The sequence below is a fragment of the Myotis brandtii genome, unplaced genomic scaffold (assembly GCF_000412655.1).
Source record: "Myotis brandtii unplaced genomic scaffold, ASM41265v1 scaffold191, whole genome shotgun sequence".
Taxonomy (NCBI): Eukaryota; Metazoa; Chordata; class Mammalia; order Chiroptera; family Vespertilionidae; genus Myotis; species Myotis brandtii.
Window position 1 is genome coordinate 3,825,809 of NW_005357115.1, and position 20,084 is coordinate 3,845,892.

Here is a 20,084-nt window from a genome sequence, read left to right on the forward strand (position 1 = left end):
GGGGGGGGGGGGGGGGTGGGGATAGGGCATGGGCAGCAGCACCAACCTTGGAGTGGAACAGTCCTGGGGATCCAAACCCAGGCACTTACAAGCCAGGACTTCAGGTGGGTCACCTTCTGTGCCTGGGGCTCATTTCCTTCAACTGGAAGGGAAGGATGCGAGAGAGGGGACATAATCCTTCCTATTTCTAACATTCACTGTGAGTTTCTTACACTTGCCCCCAAAATGTTCTTTTATCTCTGTGGCCACAGAGACTCCCCAGGAAGAGGCTGTGAGGGAGGCCTTACGGCTGATGACAAGTGAGAGAAATGGTCAGGGTAGTGGTGGCTGGAAAGGGAGTCACCTCTCAGCATCTTCCTCACCCAGAGATCTCTAGGCCTTTGCAGGTTTCTGAGTGCTTTACACACTTAACCTAGGGTAGTTGGCACCCCATCTCGCAGTTGACAAAGCTGAGGCCCAGAGGCGGGAGCACTCTCGTGAGGCCCTTCCCCATGCCCAGCTTGCTTTGGGCACTCTGGCGCCTTATTTTACTGTTATATAATCCCTATGGGGTGAGTGTTATTGTACCCACTTACTGCTGAGAAGACAGGCTCAGAGAGGAGTCACTGGTCCACGGTCACACAGCTCCCAGCTGGTGAAACTGGGATTGGTACCTAGGGAATCGATTACAAATCCTACCCTCCTTCAGCCCCTCCATGAGGACAGGACAAGGGTCCTGCTCAAGGCCAGCCTTGTGGACTCCCAGTCCAGTGCTCCTTCCTTGGCCCACATTCCACTTGTTCTCCTCTGAGCCTCCAGAGGACACTAAGTTAGGCGCCGATGGCTGTGCTCTTGTTGCTCGGGGATGTCTCATTTCAGTGGGTTCCCACGGGTTCTGACTTGGCTTCTTGGAAAGAGAGGCCAGTGAGAAGTCAGTGCCCTGAGAGCTACTCCTGGGGCAGCTGAACTCTACCACCTTCTCCTTGCCTCTTCCTGTTTGGAAGAACCGGGTTTAGTTTGCACAGCCCTGCTTCCCACGTCAGAGCCCTTCCACTCGCAGGTGCTGGAGGGCTTGGTGCTGTCCCATTATCTTACCGTGGCTTACACCTGGCAGGACAGCTCCTGACCTGTCCCACCTGCCCCGGGAGGCCAGGTGTCCCTCTGGACCTGGGGCCCAGGTGTTGCTTCCCTTGATGGTCATGTGGTTCAGTGCTCTTATTTCTGTGGCCTGGGAAGCAGGAGTGGATGAGTGGGGGGTGAAAGGGTTAACTTCATTTTGGCTGTTATTCCTCTTTGGCATCTGCAAGTCAGCTTAATAGGATCTCAGCTTTCCTGTTGCCTCACCAATGAAACAGAAACCAGACCACAAGGGGGTCTGGAGATGGTTAACGGGTGATACCTCCTGGGGGGCTGCAGAGCCTTCTCAGAGATATCACTAGGAAATGACTGCTATGAAGGCCATGCCGGGGCCCCCTGTCACCAGGGTGAGGAAAGGGCCAGGGAACGGGGGCTCCCCAGAAGGCCTGGCTCCAGGCAGAGGGGAAGGAAGGCGGGTGCAGGGTACTCGATCCACCTTCACAGATCTGGGAGTCTCAGCCGGAGTCTCAGGATACAGTGCATAGAAAAGCACCAAGCTTGGCACAGAGTATGCCTGGCTCAGTAACTGTCAGCCCTATTGAACTTTGGGTCTCTCTCTCTCACTCCCCCAACCCCAGGGCCTTTGCAATTCCTTTTCTCTCTCTCTGAAGCACCCTTCCTTCTGTTCATTTCTTGGCCAGCTCCTACTTCAGATCTCAGACTCTTCCAGGAATCCCTCTGAAATTGGGCTAGGGGCTCATGGTGTCCTGGGCTTTCCCTTTTAGTCTTGTCCCTAGTGAGCGTACACACACACACACACACACACACACACCCAGCCATGTGCCCTCATGTGGTAGGGATTGAGTGTGTGGCTCCTTCACCTTGAAGCCCTGGCAGCGGCCCAGCAGAGGGTCTACACCATTCAAAACTTTGGGAGAAAGAGAGGAGTGGGTGGGGTGGGGGGAAGGACAGGACACCAGCACTCTGACCCATCTAGATGCCCTTTGGGAGCCAGGAGAAAGGGGATTTAACTGATCCTGAGGTCGGGACTCTCCTGCCGGGATAGCTTTTCTTTCCACGGTGGTTTTCATTATTTTTCATTCCCAGACTATTTTGGAAGCTGGCTGCCATGGGAACTGAGTCTTTGGAAAGCCCCGGCCTCTTTCCCCCTCCTGCCCCACCCCCACCTTCCATCTCCATTCCCTCTTAATTGGTTTTTAGTTCCCTGGCTTTCAGGCTGGTCTGTTTATTTTGATTGCAACTCGACAGAACAAATCTTTAATGAACCAGCTTGTGGGGAGAGCCATTAGCAGCCGCCTGCCTCGAGGGAGTGGGGGAGGCGCCCAGCCAGGGCCACGGCCCGGCCGCCCCAGGAGGAGGTGGTGGCCAGGCACCAAGAGGCAGTCGTGTTACCCATGTCAGTCGGTGTTTAGGGCCCAGTTTTCCTTCAAGGATAGTCCGGAGATGAGGAAACAGAACTTGCCCTCCCCAAGCTGCCTGCAGCCTCAGCCAGGAAGACCCCAAAGCCCTTGAAACCATCTGGGGGCCTTACAGGGAGGGCTCTCTGGTCCTCCCCACGACCCTGAGTGCACTCTGCAGATGTGGGGAGGGGGCTTAGAAAGACAGAGACCCAAGTCACTGGGCCAGATCGCTTTTTTCCAGGTTCCCTGGAGTGTCACTCATCCTTGGGCCAAATTGGCAGCCTGTATCCATGCTGGGCTCTTCCAGGCTGTGGATTTCTAGAGCAAATGGCTCCTTGCTTTGTGAGTTGGTCTCCCCACCTTGAAAACAGAGCCACCTGGGCCTTAGACCACTCACTGTGCTGCTTCGTAGACAGGAAGAGATCGTGTGTGCCCGAGAGCCTGGCAAACAGAAAAGTGTTGTATAGGTGTGTGTTGCTATTAGGAGTGTAGACTGCAGAACAATCCATATCGTGTCCTTGCCTGTAGCAAGCCTGGAGGGAGCCCCTAGGCCATGTGACTGGCCCCATCCTTAGGGTAACCTCAATAGATGTGTTTCTCCTTTCATATCGACCCCATGCTGCCAGAGCCATTAATCTTAGAAGAAACTATGGGGTGTGAGAGTGGGAAGCTGCCTTAGAGATCAAGTTCAGTGGTTTTCAAACTGGTATGAAGAACTCCAGGGATCTGTGACTGAGACTCTGGGGAAAGTAGGGGTGGGCTCTGGCCTCCTCCCCATCTCTAACTTCAGTCCAAGGGGCTCTGCTTTTATCTGCTCTATACCATGGGGTCATGTGGTATTTCTTTAGGAAGGAGGGCTCCCTTGCTATACTGGTCATTGTTGGCAAGATGGTGATCTCACTTTCCTTTTTGGCGATTGGTTGCACCTCTGGACAACAAGGGGTAAAAGGAAGTCTGACAGGGGCTTGTGGGAAAAGTTTCTTGGTCCTGAAACACAAGAAAGATGGATTCTCTTCTTTCTTGGCTGGTGGTGTGCCTGCTTGTGGTGCCTGGTTACTGTGGTTGCCATCCTGTGACCCTGAAGGAAGCCAGAATGAGGACAAAGTTAATCCACGGAGAATTGCAGAGTGCTTGGTAATACTGGTGAGCAGCTGACCATATGGTCCCAGGAGTGGTCCTGTCTCGGGACTTTATTGGATGAGACATTTTCTTATTGTTTAAGCTAGTTTGAATATGCTGGTTTTGTTTTTCATTTTTGTTGTTTGTTTCTTTGCTCACTTTTGTTATTTATAGCTAAATGCAAACAAGTTGATAGACTTTGAAAACGGTTGACCTAGGCCAGGCCCCACATTTCAAAGATGGGGTGACTGTGGCCCAGGGAAGCCGGGAATGGTTGGGTCAAGGTCATGCCCTGATTAGTGGCAGAGGTGGTCCAGAACTCTTGTCTGCTGGTCTAAGACTCTTTCCTTGGATTCACAGGTAGAGAACTGATATCCTGGGGTGGTCCCAGCTGCCATTGTCTCCTGGTCCCTGGAGGATCCAGGAAAGCCAGGGAGGCCCTGCAGTCTGAGAGGGTTGGGACGAAGTGGGCAGCACACACTGAGAGCCTCTTAACCTGTTCTTATAGATAGCTTCTGAAAAGCACAAAGCAGATGCATAACCCATTCCTGAACCTGAGAACTTGGAAAGAGGGATACACTGAGCCATTCAGGGTTGCCATGTACATCAGTTAGGATAACTACATTAGGATAAACCTTAAACAAGTAAGGGGTTATTTTTCTCGCATAATAGGGAATCTGGACATAGGCAGTCCAGGTTGGTACAGCTGTTCAAAGGCATCATTAAGAATCAAGACTCCTGCTCTCTTCCTGCTGTCATTTTTGACTTGTCTTCATGGTCACAAAGAGCTGCTCCAGTTCCAGGCATCACATCTGAATTCCAGGCTGGAAGAAGGGTTTAGGGGGAAAGCCTTTGCCAGCTAAGACTATGTCCTTTTATCAAGCAGGCCCCACTATAAAATTCATTATACATCTCATTGACCAGAAATGGGTTACATGGGCATCTTTGGCTAGACTTGGGGAAGGCAAGTATTTTTAACAGGGGATTTTGCGGCTCCAGACAAACGCGGGATTTTGTTAGAAAGGAGAGAAGGAAAAGTGGATATTGGGAGGCAACCGGTGGCCTTCCACAGCAGGATCTGCAGTCTTACTCAGCAGGCAACAGAGCCAGGAATACGGCTCAGAGGGTGTGACCCCCTCTCTGAAAGCTCTGAAGCTGCTCAAGCCTCAATGTGCTGGCTTCAGGGTGTCCTCCCTCTTAATCATCTCCCCCAGAGATGCCAAAGTAATCTTCCCACAAGACCCTCTCAGTCATATTACTTCCTGGCCTGAAATCTCCCTTTGCCCATAGGATGTGCCCTAAATTCCTTGGCCTGGTATTTAAAGGTCCTCCGATCAGGCCACAAACCACCTCTGTGGCCCGATTCATCTCCTATGTTCATCCTCAGCTTGGGTTCTTCCCCATTTGGGCACTGCCTCTTACCTTGTTCTCATGAGTCTTCTCCTGTCCACCTGCCTCATGGATTCCCACCACCTTCAGGGTCACCTCACTCCTAAAGCTGACTCAGATGCTCTAGACCTTCCCTGTGGTTCCCTAGGGCATGGTAACATGTGCTATTCAGATCAAACGTTTTTCCTATAGCAACCGTCCCAGAATTTAAGGGGTGAAATGGGCCCCATGTTTATATACCCAAGTCTTACACATAGAAGATGCTCAATAAATACTTGCTCTTCTTCCAAACAATCCATCTTGAGCAACCTCCAGCCAGGAGCTCTGGGAGTTCTTGATGGCTTTCAAAATACGGAGTTGAGAATATGCTCCCACTGACTTAGAAAGTTGACAGCATCTGAGTTTGCTCGAACCAAAGCGGCTGCTTGATGGGCAGGGATCCACTGTGTCACCAGCATGCAGCATAGTACCTGGGCCTTGTAGGCATTAAATAAGTACTTATTGAAAATGACATAAAAAGGCACTTGTGAATAGCTCATAATTGGATCCAATATTCCTGATTTCTTATCCTCTCCCAGGACTCACCTTGCAGCCTGGATAAAGCTATCTCATCTCTCAGTCCTAATGGGGGGAGTTGAGGAGCCAAATCCATCAAGCCCCTCAGCAGAAGCCACCATAGGTGTCTCTCTCCCTGCAGTTGTACCGGGTCAGGGCTCCAGAGTTGGCATGACAGTGTCACCAAGAACACAAGTGCCCTCTCATGCTTCTGCTCTCCCATCTTCTGCATTTCGAAGGGTCAGATGCCTAAGATCTAGCAACTAGAGAGGCTGGGGAGTCACACAGCTGCTGTGCTCTGCTGTAATGGAAAGCAAAGAGGTGGGAAGGAGTGATCGGAGGGTAGACAGTGTCCGAAGTGGCTATAGGAATTTATGACTCCCCCATTATATGAGTTGCACTTGCTCCATATTCTTACCAACACTTGGTATTATCAGTGCTTTTAATGTGAGCTACTCTGTCTGGTGGGTGTGTAGTGGTATCTCGTTATGATTGGGTTTTCACTTGTATTTCTTGATTAACTAATGAAATTGAGCATACTTTAATATGATTATTGGTCACTCACATGGCTTTATTTTTCAACTTTGAGTGAGGAGGAAGAGAAGTGGGGAGAGGCTGTCTGAGTGTGAAAGTGGGTGACTGCTGAGTGTGGGAATGTTTGAGAGGTGCCTCTTTACTGCTTGAACCAAGTAGAGGGGAGTCTGGGAATGAGGACTTCCGTGTTCGTGGAGTCACACGGCAGGAGAGGTGATGAGATGCTGAGGCAGAGAAAGAGCTGGCTTAGGCTTGGGCAAGTACGAACAGTCACATTTTGGGCAAGTGCCTCAATTTCCACCTGTGCTAAATGGAAAGAAGCATAATGCCAACTGGATAGTGTTGTTGTAAGATTTAAATGAGGTGAAATGCAGACGGTGTCTGGAGCAGAGGTACACAGAGATAAATTGTCTGCAGTGCCTGGCTTAATAAGTGACAGCCATCATCAGTACAGAATTATTGGAGAGGGAGAACCAGAACACGTGCCCCCCCCCCACCCCCCCCCGACTGGGTAGCAGCAGAAGACCTTGTGACTCGTACAGGACTTCTTTTCTTGCTTAGAACTTTGCCTCTCATAGACAGTAGCCAGTCTAAGTGCCTGTGCTCTTCTGATATCCTGCCCTAAGAACTTCTGAACCTCCCACGGAAGAGTAAAATAAAATGCACTCATTCCTCCTACCAAGATGTTATTTAAGAATTGTCAGTTTAGTGTTCTCCCTGCTGCTCTAAGTCAATAAAAGTCCATTGTACTTCTATCATAACAGCTTTCTTTAACTGAGTGGGGGCTTTCCACAATTTAGATGTTATTCAGCTAATCTCGCCTCTGTCTAATATTGTTTTGTCTCGAATTTTATTTGTCTGTAAAGGGGGAAACGGTCAAAGAATTGTCAACAGATGGCCAAAAACAGCCCCAGGGACCAACAAGCCTAAGGTCTTCCTTGGCTGGTGGACTTTAGATGATAAACTTTATCTCGGATCATCATCTGAAAATGTTACAAAAACAGCCCGGACCAACAAGCCTAAGGTCTTCCTTGGCTGGTGGACTTTAGATGATAAACTTTATCTCGGATCATCATCTGAAAATGTTGTTACAACTGTTATCAACATGCATGGGCTCATCTCAGTCCAAGCCTATCCCTCCCCCAGGCTGGAGCCCACTCTGTAGGGTGCTCACTGTAACCCAAATTCTTGTGCATATTTTACAAACGGCACAACTCCACCAAGGATAGTCTGGAGTTACAGCGACCAGGTTGGGGAACTTTCAGTATGATACAAATGGCCTATCTTAATGATGTCTTACACGGGGGATTGACAGACGTTTTCTATAAAAGGCCAGACAGTCAATGTTTTAGGCTCTGTGTACCACACGGTCTCTGTTGCAACGCCTCAACTCTGGCCTTAGGGTGCAACAGCCCGGTAGACAGTACATAAACAAATGGGCATGACTTCCAGCAAAACCTTATTTGAAAAAAAAAAATAAAACAACACAACAAAAACGTCCACGAGCAAAAATTAGCCTTTGGGTTGTAGTTTACTGAATCCTGCTCTGATGCATACCTCACCTGCCAACAACACAATCTTGGCAAAACAGTAAAGGTGTGGCATGGATGGGAATCAAGACCTCGAGGCCCATTTGAAAACCTCCAAATGAGTGTTCTACAATTATCCCCTGTGAGGGAATATGACTATGTTCTGCTGGTTTTGTTCTTGTTTGTTGTTGGCTTCTTTTGCATGTTTGTTTTGAGATTTGTTGAAGCCTTCCCTTGTGGGTGAGGATCGAAATAAGCCATTCCATTTTGTGTTTCCTACTAGCAGGGGGTCCCCATCTACTGCTCTAGTCATGAGTATCCATATTTTCCTGAGAAGATCATTAAAATTGCTCTACAAGACATTGCTGCTTACTCAAAATTTCCCCTGTCCATACCATCTCCAATCTTCAGGCAAAGTAGAAAGGATGAGTGAAATTTTCACATTAAACTTAGCTCAGCTTTCAGAAACACTTGAATTTCCCTGGTCCAAAGTCCTGCCCTTGACCTTACTGACAATAAGATCAACGCCTTTGAGAGTACATCACTCTCTCCTCATTAGTTGGTAACCAGCCTACCCAAGCACCCAGGAATATTACCTCTAATCCTAGATTCTGCCCTACCAGGAGCTGAGATAGCCAAATACTGCAAGGGATCCATACAATATGCCAGTTTTATTATTAACATCCTCCTGATTCATCCTGCACAACCTGAACCTTGGTTTTCTGGAAGAGACACCACAGAAAGGCAGCCCTTGGACCTTGATGGAAAAGACCTTAGCAGTTATTGCTAACACCTCATACAGCAGTGAAATTTCAGGGGTTTGATTTTTGAATCTATGCTTCCCAAACAAAGAAACACAGATCATCCCTGATGCCTGGGAGGCCATCCCAAACAGAAACTTTCCGATGAGGACTCTTAAGAGTCCTTCAGAAGCAGAAAATCTTCAGAAGGAGACTAACCTGAGACCTTCATATTAAGCAGATGACAGCGTGAAGGAGATAGTTTGTTCTTCCAAAACTTCAAGACTGTCCAGATGCCTGGAGCCACAGGTTCATGTACCCTGCTTTGTCTAGCACTCTTCATTTAGTTTTGCCTATTTCTTACTTTGCTGTTTTGCAGTAATGGTTTGCTGGTAACATAGCTGCTGCTCCATCACATATGTCATATTGAGAAAACATTCCTGGCCATTGTCATGTTGTTGTTGCTCTTCCCAAAGGAGACTTCAAGAGATTACCCAACTCTTACACTAGGCACCTACACCCTCAGCTCAATCTATGCCCCACTATGGTACAATTTTATTTTTTAAATGTGGAAGTCAAGTCTTAACTTGTTAGACATGTTTAGGTATTTAAGATCTTAACATCTTCTGAGAAACATGTCTCACCGAAACATGCCTCCCGGGACTGACAAAATAAAGCCGCAGAGGCTATTCTAGGAAATTACCCAGAAAAATATTGATTCACTTCTTATGTGCACCATCCAAGTGGTGATTTCTATAATGATGACCGTACCATTGGAAAAGGATGATAGAAATGTATTATTAACCTTGGCTGATGTCATAAATAATTTTCCATAACTTTTAAGGTTCACAGACAAGTATAAATTCTTTGGCCCAATTGGAAATGGACAATCAAACAGCTTTACCTTTTCTATTAGTCAGACAGGGAGTTATCTGTACAATTGCCAACATTTTGTGTTACTCTTGGGTAAATATTACTGACCAGGTATAACAATCTATTTTGAAACTAAAATCTATTTTGAAGGCCATTTTTCTCTCTAAGGTACACCTGAGTGGACTATGGGACATAATTTTAAAAATATTTTTATTGATTTCAGAGAGAGGAAGGGAGAGGAAGGGAGGGATAGAAACATCAATGATGAGAGAGAATCATTGATCAGCTGCCTCCTAGATGTTCCCCATTGATGACTGAGCCTGAAACCCAGACATGTGCCTTGATCGGGAATTGAGCCGTGACCTTTCTGGTTCATGGATCGATGCTCAACCACCACGTCACACCAGCTGGGCTGGGACATAATTTTTAACCGTGCTGGGTTCAGTAGTGTGGGATCTCATCACCTTGCTTTTCGTCTTCATGTGCATAGTGGTTGCCAAGTGTAGACTCTCCGGTGTCTTGACTGTGAATGAACAGGTATCATCACATCACAGGATTCAACAACACATCACTTGACAAATGGAATGGGGAGACCAGAGCAGTCCAGCTCCAAATTGTTGTTTCTAAGAAGACAATGTCACCTAGACTCTCTTTGGCCAGAGAATGGCCATAAAGGGGAGGAGCATCTGGAGGATCAGAACCAGTACTGCCTCCCACCCCATCAATTATGTAATTATTATCACAGAAGGTGTATGACTTCCATAACACTTTGTCTTCACTCATCACTTCACCTAAATCAACCTTTGCCTTAAGAAAACAATCAGTCATGACATTGCATAAAGGCGGCGGATTAAGTGGAAGCTACACTGACCTTCTCCCTGGACCAAACTGGAATTACAACTAAAATATAGAAAAATCATCCTGAATAACCATATGAAGACTAACTGGAGAGAACCCTTCTAAGAGGAGGTCATGTCAAGACTGAAGAGGCAAGAAAGGATTGTCCTTTGGAGATGTCTGAAAGAACATGACCAGTAGACAACTTGATCCTGGACTTCCAATTTTCAGAAATGTGGACAATAAATTTCTGTTTTAAACAAAACAAAACAAACAAAAAAGGAAGGAAGGAAGAAGTTAATCAGTCCCAATACTGGTTCCACTCCTGATATCCACCTTCTTCTAGAACAGGGGTAGGGAACGTCTGGCCTGTGGGCCACATAAGACCCTCAAAATCATTTGGTCTGGCCCTGTGAAAGCATTAGGGGTGAGTTAATTAAATGTTTGACCAAATAGAGCAGGCTAATTTTTAAGTAGATAATTTTGTATGGTCCACAAATGATGGTATAAACATCCAAATGGCTCCTGGCAGAAAAAAGGTTCCCCACTCCTGTTTTAGAACAATATAAACTATGGCCTCCTTTCTCCTAATGAGACATCATTTTAGGATTCCCTGTGCAGAGTTCTACCCCATTGCAAAAGGTCAGTACAACTCAATTTGTTCATGGCATAATACGTTACTTTTGGGTGAAGAGGTTTTTCATGGGAGTTACATTGGATCTGTTTTAATATCTTACTCAACATCTGGCCTAGTATCATCTGAAAAAAATTCTCATTAGGTGTTCTTTGCATAGAAACACAATTTAATATCCTTTGGAAAAGAGCTGTTTGAATCCGGACAGAGACCCAAGCATGCCTTAATGAATTAATTCACATATTTATTCAACACTCATTGGGGTACCTGCTGTTGCAGGACCCTGTTCTGGGAGACAGGAGTACAACAGTGTGCAAAACAGATGTGGCACTGCCCGTGTAGCTCGCAGAAGGGTTTCTTGAAAGCTTGGGCAGTATTTGGCTCCCCTCAGTAGTTCAGCCAGCTCTACCCTGTCCATGGTCCATGGTTTGGGGGGGGGGGCGGTGAGTGCTGAGGATTATCCAGGACAAAATCATTTCCTTCCTATAGAGCTGCTGCAGTAAGTTTGTGTGTCCAGAATTCCCTTGATTTCACAGAAGGAACCTTGGATATAGTTATCCAACCTTTTACTATGCAAATTATATTTATTATATAAATTAGTAAACCAAAGCCCAGGGATATTGAGAAACTTGTTCAGGGAGAGAGAGAGAAAAAGAGAGAGACAGAGAGAGAAAGAGAACATGAGATTGTGTGTAAAAGAGAAGCATAAAAATCATATGTTTTAAATAAAATGAGTCAGAATCAAGGTCATTAAAAATGGGCTTTCTGAGAGAACCCTGATTGGTTATGAGCTCCAAGGACTTATTTTTAAAAATAAGAGAGTACTCTGTTTAAGGAAGCATCAATGTTCCCCCTGTTTTGGACCATTAGGATTTTTTTTAAAAATCACATAAATTGTTCAAAACATCCACTCTTTACATAAAGCTCACATTCCCATCACTGTAATGATATAGAAATGGCACCTTATAACCCAAAGCTGATTTTGGGGTGGGGAGAGTAAGACCCTTTTAAGCGACCTCAGGACTCTTTCCCCAGGCCACAGGCAGCTCTGAGACCGAAGGTCACTCAGGGCGGAGTCCCCTCTGTCCACCTCTTCTGTGTGGAGTTAGGCTCGGTCCTCCCAAACTTGCTGACCCCTGAGGGGCCCTTCCAAATCCAGATCATCCTGTAAGAGTCAACCCACAAGCCCATCACCCCAGCTCCATCAGCACCTGAAGTGTCCTGGGCTGGGGGAAGGGAAGCCCTTGGAGGCAGCCCCCCTCCTCACCAGTAGAGATGGTCTCTTAGGTCTGGAGTGAGAGGCGGCCCAGGCTGGAAGGCAGGAGGGTTTCTTTTCTTTCCCAAGTTTGAACCCAAATTTGCTTTGTTCTTTGGGATCTATTCTGCTTTGTAGAGTGCCTCGGAAGGCCCCGCTGACAGTGGCATGAGGGTAATGGAAGGGAATGGAAACATATGAGGGAGGCGAAACCCTGGAGAATCTGAGTCTGGTTCCCAGACCGGAGAGCTGACTGGAGGGGAGATCAACTGAGACGGAACTTAATCCCTGTCCTCAGAGAGACCTGCCCACTGGCTTAGCAAAAGCCTCTGTGCTTTTTCTCTGTTCCTGGAGAATTTAGACAAAACAGCCCTGAGCCCCATGAGGCAGGGGAGCAAAAGGCCCTCCCCAAGCTGGATTAGGGCCTTTCTGCGTCTGATGAGCTCTGTGTCTGGAGTGACTGAGGGCACTGAGAATTGGGAACGGGGCTGTTGGGGAGGGAGACTTCAGGATGTCTCCTGAGCCAGGAATAACTGGGGAGGTCAGCTGGTTAAACCCTGTGCTGTGGGGACAAACACCGAGGAGCAGAGAGGGAGCAAGCCCTGCCCACGTCACACAGGACCCTTCACATTTCAGATGCAGAGCTTCTGATTCCCAGTCTCACCCTCTAGCCAATGCGGGTCATTTGATGACAGTTTAGTTCAATTCAACAGATATTTACTGAGTGTCTGCAGCCTGTGAGGCTCTGTACTAGGCTCTGGAATCAGATAAATCCCGCCTTTGCCCTCTTGGAGCGGACAGCCTGGCAGGGAAGATAGAGGCTTTTGTAAAGACAAGTACCGACGCGGTAGAGGGAGTTCATCAGAAAGGCGGACGCGGAGGAAACTCCTGACAAGGAGGCTGGCGTTTGAGTGGAGACAACGTGGGACAGGAGGTGGTCAGATAAAGAGGGGAAGGGGAAAAGGAGAATGTTCAGATTGAAGGGAGAGCATGAAGGATAATAACATTAGCCTCATTTATTGAACACCAACTATGCACCAGTCACTATTCTAAGTAGTTTACGTTCTTACAGATAAACTCACTTAATCCCCACGATGAACATAGGTGGCAGGTGCCACTATTACCCCCCAGTTATAGGAGGGAAAGTAGGCACAGACGGAATAAGTAACTTTCCCAATTAGTAAATACAGAACTGGGATTCAAACCCAGACCTCTGGCTCCAGCCGCTGCTCCGAGCTGCTGTGCGAGAGAGCTCCTGTGTGCCCAAGTGGATGGCATTGTTTGAATAAACGGAATGAGAGTTCCTCTCAGGAGTATAGGAGGGGAGACGTGTGGAAGCATAAATCAGTGCAATCTTAGGAAAGATTATGTGGCAACGTGCATGCATACTCTTTGACCCAGTGTTTTCACTTCTAGAAACATAGCCAAAAGAAATCGTCAGAAAGGTACACAAAGGTATACAATGGGAAATGACTAAAATGTCCTTCAATAGCAATTGGTTAAAATAACTATAGTATTTTTTGTACAACCCAACATTATGGAGCCTTTAAAAGTTAAAAATCCAGTTTGTTCCTCCTGGTTTGTATCTTAAGGAAGGATGAGAAAGGTCTGTGAAAAGAAAAGGGGGGTGAGTTCCTCTGTCAGGATAACTAGAGTTGTAGCTGGGACCCCTGGTGGTTCTGGGGGAGGCAAGGAGGCCACGCAGAGGTGAGGCCTGCAGAGAAGTGAGACCCGGGGAGGGGGTGTGGCCAGTCAGCGGCCAGCTTGGGCCCTGGTACTGGCTCCAGGCTCTGGGTTTAAAGAGCTTTTAAAACTTATTAAAAAGGTTTCTTAGACATCAAATGGCTCTTAAAAATCAATATTTTGATGATTTAAGTGCTAGAGAATCAGAAACATATGGATGGAATTGCCCTCGAATTATATACACTTAAAAAAAAGTGTTGGTTTTTAGCAAGACCCAAATATTTTTTAAAAAGATAGAGACACTTTCCTCATATCCAGACAGAGCTCTGCTAGGTCAACTTGAAGAAGCCAAAGAGGAGGTAAGTGGGAATGGGGCAGGGCTCAGGGGGGGACGCAAGGGAATTTCTCTAGCTGAGCCTTCTCATGTAGGCGGAGCTGCAGGGGCAACTGCGTGTACCTGTGTGCTGCATGTGTACCTGTGTGCTGCGTGTGTACCTGTGTGCTGCGTGTGTGTAACCATTCTCCTCTGAGTCTGGCCGGGCCTCCAGAGCCCACTTCCACGGCCAGCCTTGTCCCTCTGTGTTCCATGTGTACTTGTGTGTCCAGTTCTAGACTCAACCTGAGGTCTGAGGGTTGGTCCCTTCCTGAGTCATCCTCTCACCCCTCCTGCAGTGGATGTGCTGCTGCCCATCCCTGGAAGGTTCAAGCCAGATGGGCGCAGGTCTCACCCAGCCCGGAGGTCACCAAACGTTTCTTAGCTAGGGGCTCGGTCTGCACATGAATCTTAAGAATGAAGTCCAGGGTGTAGGGGATAAGACCAGAGCTGCTATGGCCCGGATTTTCCTGCTAAAATTTCCTGAGCAGAATGTTAAAACCACAGATCTCATCCCAAACCCTTCTTTTCTTTTCTTTTCTTTTCTTTTCTTTTCTTTTTTCTTTTCTTTTCTTTTCTTTTCGAATATATTTTTATTGATTTCAGAGAGGAAGGGAGAGGGAGAGAGAAATAGAAACATCAATGATGAGAGACCAGTGCCCTAGAAGGAATGGTTGTGACTAAGAAGGCCTGCAGGGGCATCCCTCCGGCACCCACCTCCCTGGCCAGACCCATGTCAGAGCCTTCCTCACTGGGTCCCCCTAACACACATTTCTTTTGTCCCAAGGATCATGCTGGGTCCCAGGCCTTTGATGCCTCTGAAAGACAAGGTGATAGTTCTCTGTTCTGGCCCTAAGAGTGGCTTGGGGAGCACCGTCCTTTCTCCAGGGCCTCACGGACCCATTAGGCATGCCATGTGTTGTCCGCCCGCTCCACCTCTCCACCCCCACCAGCCCCACCAAGGAGGCTTGTTAATTATCCCAATGATTTCCACCTCGATGGGCAGGTCTCATTGGCCAGAATCGAGGCTTGGGTCATCCCACCCCACCCCATGTACACAGAATGAGGAGGGGAAGGGGGGAAGAATACCAGAAACAGAAATGAGGGGGAGACGGGCGGGGGTGAGATAGGATGGGTATGCCCATCCTAGTCAGACCTTCTCTCAGCTCATGCCTCACCTCCCCAGCAGACCTGTGGCTCCCAGGGTGTCTCACTCTATGCTGATTCTGAGCACAATCCACCAGTATTGTTCTTTGCTTGTCTTTCTAAAAAGTCTAGGTGCATTCTGAGGGCAGGCACCACATCTAAGAACCCAGCTTAGAGCCCATCTGTCTGCGAAACAGATGAGTGAATGGCGTGTCTGAATGGAACCATGGGCCAGCCCCCTCTCGCCCTCCCTCTGGATGAGGTGGCATTGGATACAGGCCTCTGGGATGCCCTATATGCCAGGCATCTGGTCCTTGCTGAAGCAACATGAAGCCCAGCTATGGAATCTGATTTCTTTTAACTTTAGGCTGTTTTAATGCAGTCTGGGACTGTAATGGAGAGGCTCCAAGGGTCCTGCTGACCTCTGTGTGGACCGAGTTTGATGGAGAGCAGCACAAACCTGAGTGGAGGCCTGGAAGGTCAGCCGGTCCCACATACCCAAGCTTGTAGCCACTCATTTCTTTATCCAATCCACAAATATTGCATGCCTACTGTGTGCTCGGCACTATCGCAGGTGCTTGGACATACACGGTAAACAAAATAGACACAGCCCTCCCCTCCCGGAGTTGACAGTCGCATAAGGAAGGCAGGCCTCACATACACACAGACGGAATCAGCTTATGCCGGAGGGAGAGGAACAGAGAGGCGATGCGGGGCGGACGGCTGCAGACGGTTGGTCAGACAGGCCCTCTCCGAGGGCCAGGGTTTAAGCTGAGACCTCAACTATGGGAATGAGCTAGCTACCCAGAGGCCCGAGGAGAGGAGACACCTAGGGAGGAGGCGGCCTGTGCTATGGCTTGAACGAAGCCCTTAACGGCTCTCTCTGAGCTTCAGTTTCCCCATGTGTGGCGGGGAGCAACATACTCCCGCTGCCTACTCACAGGGCTTTGGTGGGGGTTGCGGGAGAAGGGCGTGGCCAGGCAGACTCAGAGCTATTGATTCTGATCCTGCGCTTAAGGCAAGACGCCTTCCCGCTGTTCTTCATAGGGAGGCACTGTCATCCCCCTCCTCCTCACAAAGTAGAGCACCCTACAATCTCATGCAAGTAAAGCAGCGATTAAGTTGAAATAATTGGTATTTCTCAATTCCTAGACAGAAATCCATTTAGTAAATGTTGTGGGTTTGTTAAATTAGAATCAATAAAGAAGTGCTTCTAATTGGGGGAGGTGGAGTCAGTCACCCCAGGTGGGCCTGCTTTCAGCCACTGTCAGTCACCCACTTCTCAGCATGAATATTATAATCAGGAGACCAGGTTTTCATAGACTCCAGGTTTTCATGAAGAAGCCAAAGAGGAGGAAAGTGGGAATGGGGCAGGGCTCAGAGAGCGCTGAGACCCGAGACAGAAATGGGTAGAAGACACCACGAGGGGTAAGTGGGGAGACCACGTCTTTCTGACAGTGAACTTCACGGATCACCCCAGTGCCTGGCACAGTGCCTGGCACAGAGCGGGGGCTGCATGCAGGTTTGCTGAGTGAATCAACAAATGTTTCCACAACCTCATCCCCAGAATGGAGGCTTCTGGGCAACGCAAGTTCTCCAAGGCCCCCATTCCTTTCCCTTCCCTCTTTCTTTCTTCAATTTTCCTTTCCACTCTCCCCACACTTTTCTTGCAGGCTGTCAGTGGCATTCATGTTCTCACTTTCCCAGTGGACATTTGGCCGGGCCAGTGGGATCGTGTGTGCGTGGGGGGACGCGGGGCTGTGAGGGGCCTGCGAGGAGACAAAGGCTCCTGAGTGAGATTCAGGGCACAGCTGAACTGCCCTGAACTTTCCTTTTTGTTTTCAAGGAAATGCATAGTCCAAGAACCACCCACGGGCCCTGGCGGTCCTGCTAAGCAGGGCTGGAATGTGCTGCCTTTCCCATTAGTAATTGTTTTTTCTGGTGAGCCTGTAACCCTTCCCCTGCCATCTCCCTGCCGCTGGAGCGAGGACCTCTCTTCAGGGCATCAGCAGAGCTGGGAGGAACCAGGCTGCCCTTTGCAAGGCTTCCCCAAACTCTGCCGCCCATCTCCCCCAGAGCGTGGCCAGTGGGGTTGAGGACCTGACCTTGGCCTGCGAAGACCATCTGTCTGCACAGTGATTCTTTCCAACTCTCCTGTCTGCCTCTGCTCTTGCAAGAGGGGCTGGGGGCTGCCAAGGACTCGAGGACCCTGGAATGCAGCCCGGTCTTGCACGGGGCCTGCCGGCCTTTGCTACAGTGTCTGTATATCCCACTGTTGCTGTGTCCGTGATTGTGAATGGGTGTTGGCATGAGCTGGTTGTTGAAATGTGAGTTTGTGGGGGTGGCTGTGATCTGGGACAGGGAGGGCCCACTTGTGGCCTCGGTGTGTGTCTGTGTGTGTGTGTGTGTGTGTGTGTGTGTGTGTGTACACGCGTGCGCGAGCTCATGAGTGTTGGGGGTGGGGGTGAGGGAGAAAGGGTTGCTCCTAAGCTGACTCAGCACTTCTCTTTCCCACCCATCCAGTTCAGTGCCTGAGCCTTTGCCCAGGAAGCAACACCCTTGGCCCCCATGTTTCCACTAGTAGCTGCCCCAACCCCATCACCAACAGGGGGAAGATGTGGCCCCTTCGACCAGGTCCCAGTTGGCTCCTTGTCTTTAATCCAGAGGGATTCAAGAGGTCAGAGGTTCGTGCTGTTTCTTGACCTTCCCAGCCAGGCCCTGCGTGCTCTGGTCCCGGGGGACTAGTCTGGAGCCCTCTGGCTGCATTGCCTGCGGCTGTAGCTCAAGGCCAGGCTTCTGCTCAGATGGGGGTGGCCCCTGCAGAGTAAGAAGGAGGTGCCCCTCACGGCAACTCAGTGCCACCCTCTGTCCAGATGGACCTCGGCTGCCTCACCCTCAGACAGGCCTGACATGCAGACTATAATTCTTAGAATGAGGACTGCCATTCTGGATAGGAGTAGGCATGGGGATGGGGGGTGGGTGGGTGGGGACTGGGCCTGCACCCCCACAAGTGGGCACTCAGGGGGGTAGGAAATAAGGAGGTGGGAGTGCCGACTCCGTCCACACCTTTGGGAACCCCTGGACCTGCTGGGGCTGGACCCCAACACGGGGCCTGCTCCACCAGTTTGTCCCACAACTTGGGCGGGTCACGGGCCTTGGGGCAGAGGCCCGCCTGTGCCCTGAGCAGCTGGCGGGGAGGCAGTGCCAGGCCCGGTCCAGTGTGGCCACTGAACATTTGGTGCAAATCAAAGGCTTTTCCCAGCCAGGACAGGAGTGCTGCCGAGCGGGGTTTGGGAACGGGCCTGGCAGGGCAAACACTGCCCTAATTGAGGCCCTTCTAGACTTTTAATTACGAGCAGTGTTTTCTCAAGCTTCCTAATTGACCATGGAGACCCACTGGTGTGATGGCCCATGCCAGGAACAGAAGAAAAATGCGTTGTTCCAGCTTTTTCGGCAAGGTTTATTTCAGCCGTGTTCTGAGGGGGAGCAGCTCGCACAGCGAAGGCCAGAACCCTTTCCTGAGAGGGCCTCCTGCCGGCGCCGAGACTACAGCCGCAGGTGTGATCACACACTGGATAGAGCATGCGAGCACGCAGAAGACACCTGTAGAGAAAGGCACGTGTACAGACAGACGCAGTCGCCCTCATGGATGTGGCTGCAGATGCTGTAAACACCAGGCTGGAAACCCAGCCCAAGCACCCAGAGCGGTTTAGAAAGGAAAACATTGTTCCTGGCTCCGCCAGCTCCCTCCTCCTCCTCCTCCTCCTTCTTCTCCTCCTCCTCCTTCTCCTCCTCCTCCTCCTCCTCTGTCCCTCGGGGCCAGCAGGGCCGGGCCTGCCTCAGACCCCTCTCCCCTCACACAGCCTGTTCACAAGGCCCAGGACAGATTTCAGCCCCCGGCTGGGTGTTCCGAATGCTTGAGAAGCCTTTGTCCTGCTCTTGTCCCAGGCCCCGGGGGAGTGACTGTCTGGGAAGGAAGGCCAGGCTCTTGTCTGTGGAAAAGAGGGCCCGACACTTGGCACCCGGCTGAATCTCTGTGGCACCTTCCCAGAGAAGCATCCACAGGCTTCTGGGAAGAGCCGGTCCGGGTTACAGATGCAGACGCCTGAGGTGCCTGGACCCAAGAGCCTAGATTCCAGGACTCCTCGGGCAACACAACCTGGATCCCACGGCTGGGCCGGGGAGTCTGTCTTTTAGAACACTGATCGCCATTGTACCTTGGGCACTGGAAGTGCTCATACATGTGTGTTGATTCAGTGAATGGTTCATGCTGGTCCCTGGGGCCCCTGATAGCTCTGAAAGATGAGCAGGTTCCCCCTCTCCACGCCCCTCCCTTTCCCCTCTTTCCCTGCCCCTCGTGCTCCATGCCTGTGGGTCTGGACACCCAGGTAGCCTCCAGATCCTCTCCTATATAGTGTCCAATGACGAGCCCAGGACTGACATATAGTAGAAATGGGCAGGGGGAGGGCTCCCAGTGGGGAGGGAGGCCAGACAACTCTGACTGCTCTGCCATTTTGTCAAGGGTCCCCCAGGGTCTGGGCAGTGCCAGAGGCCAGGAGCAGAGAGGCCCTGCCCTGCCAGCCTCGGCTTGGGTCGGCTGAGCCTCGGTGGCAGTTACAGGCCGTTGTTATCGCCCCTTATCTGGGGCTCCTGGCTCTTACACCACGTCCCCAACGGCCCTGGAGTCAGGGGCCCCTGCTGCTCGCTCCCCAAACAGACCGTTACCGGGTTTCCGTTGTTTGGGGAGGGAGTGAGGGGCTGTCTGCTTAATTAATCATTTTCAGGCCACCCTGGGAAACTCATTAAGCCACCTCTCAGGGCCGGGAGCAGGAACGCTGCTCTCAGAGTTGGAACTTTCTGGTCTGCCACATCGGGGCCCATTTTCCCTTCCACTCATGTGCCCTCGCATGCGTGAGAGCATGTCTGTGCGCAGGCGTGTG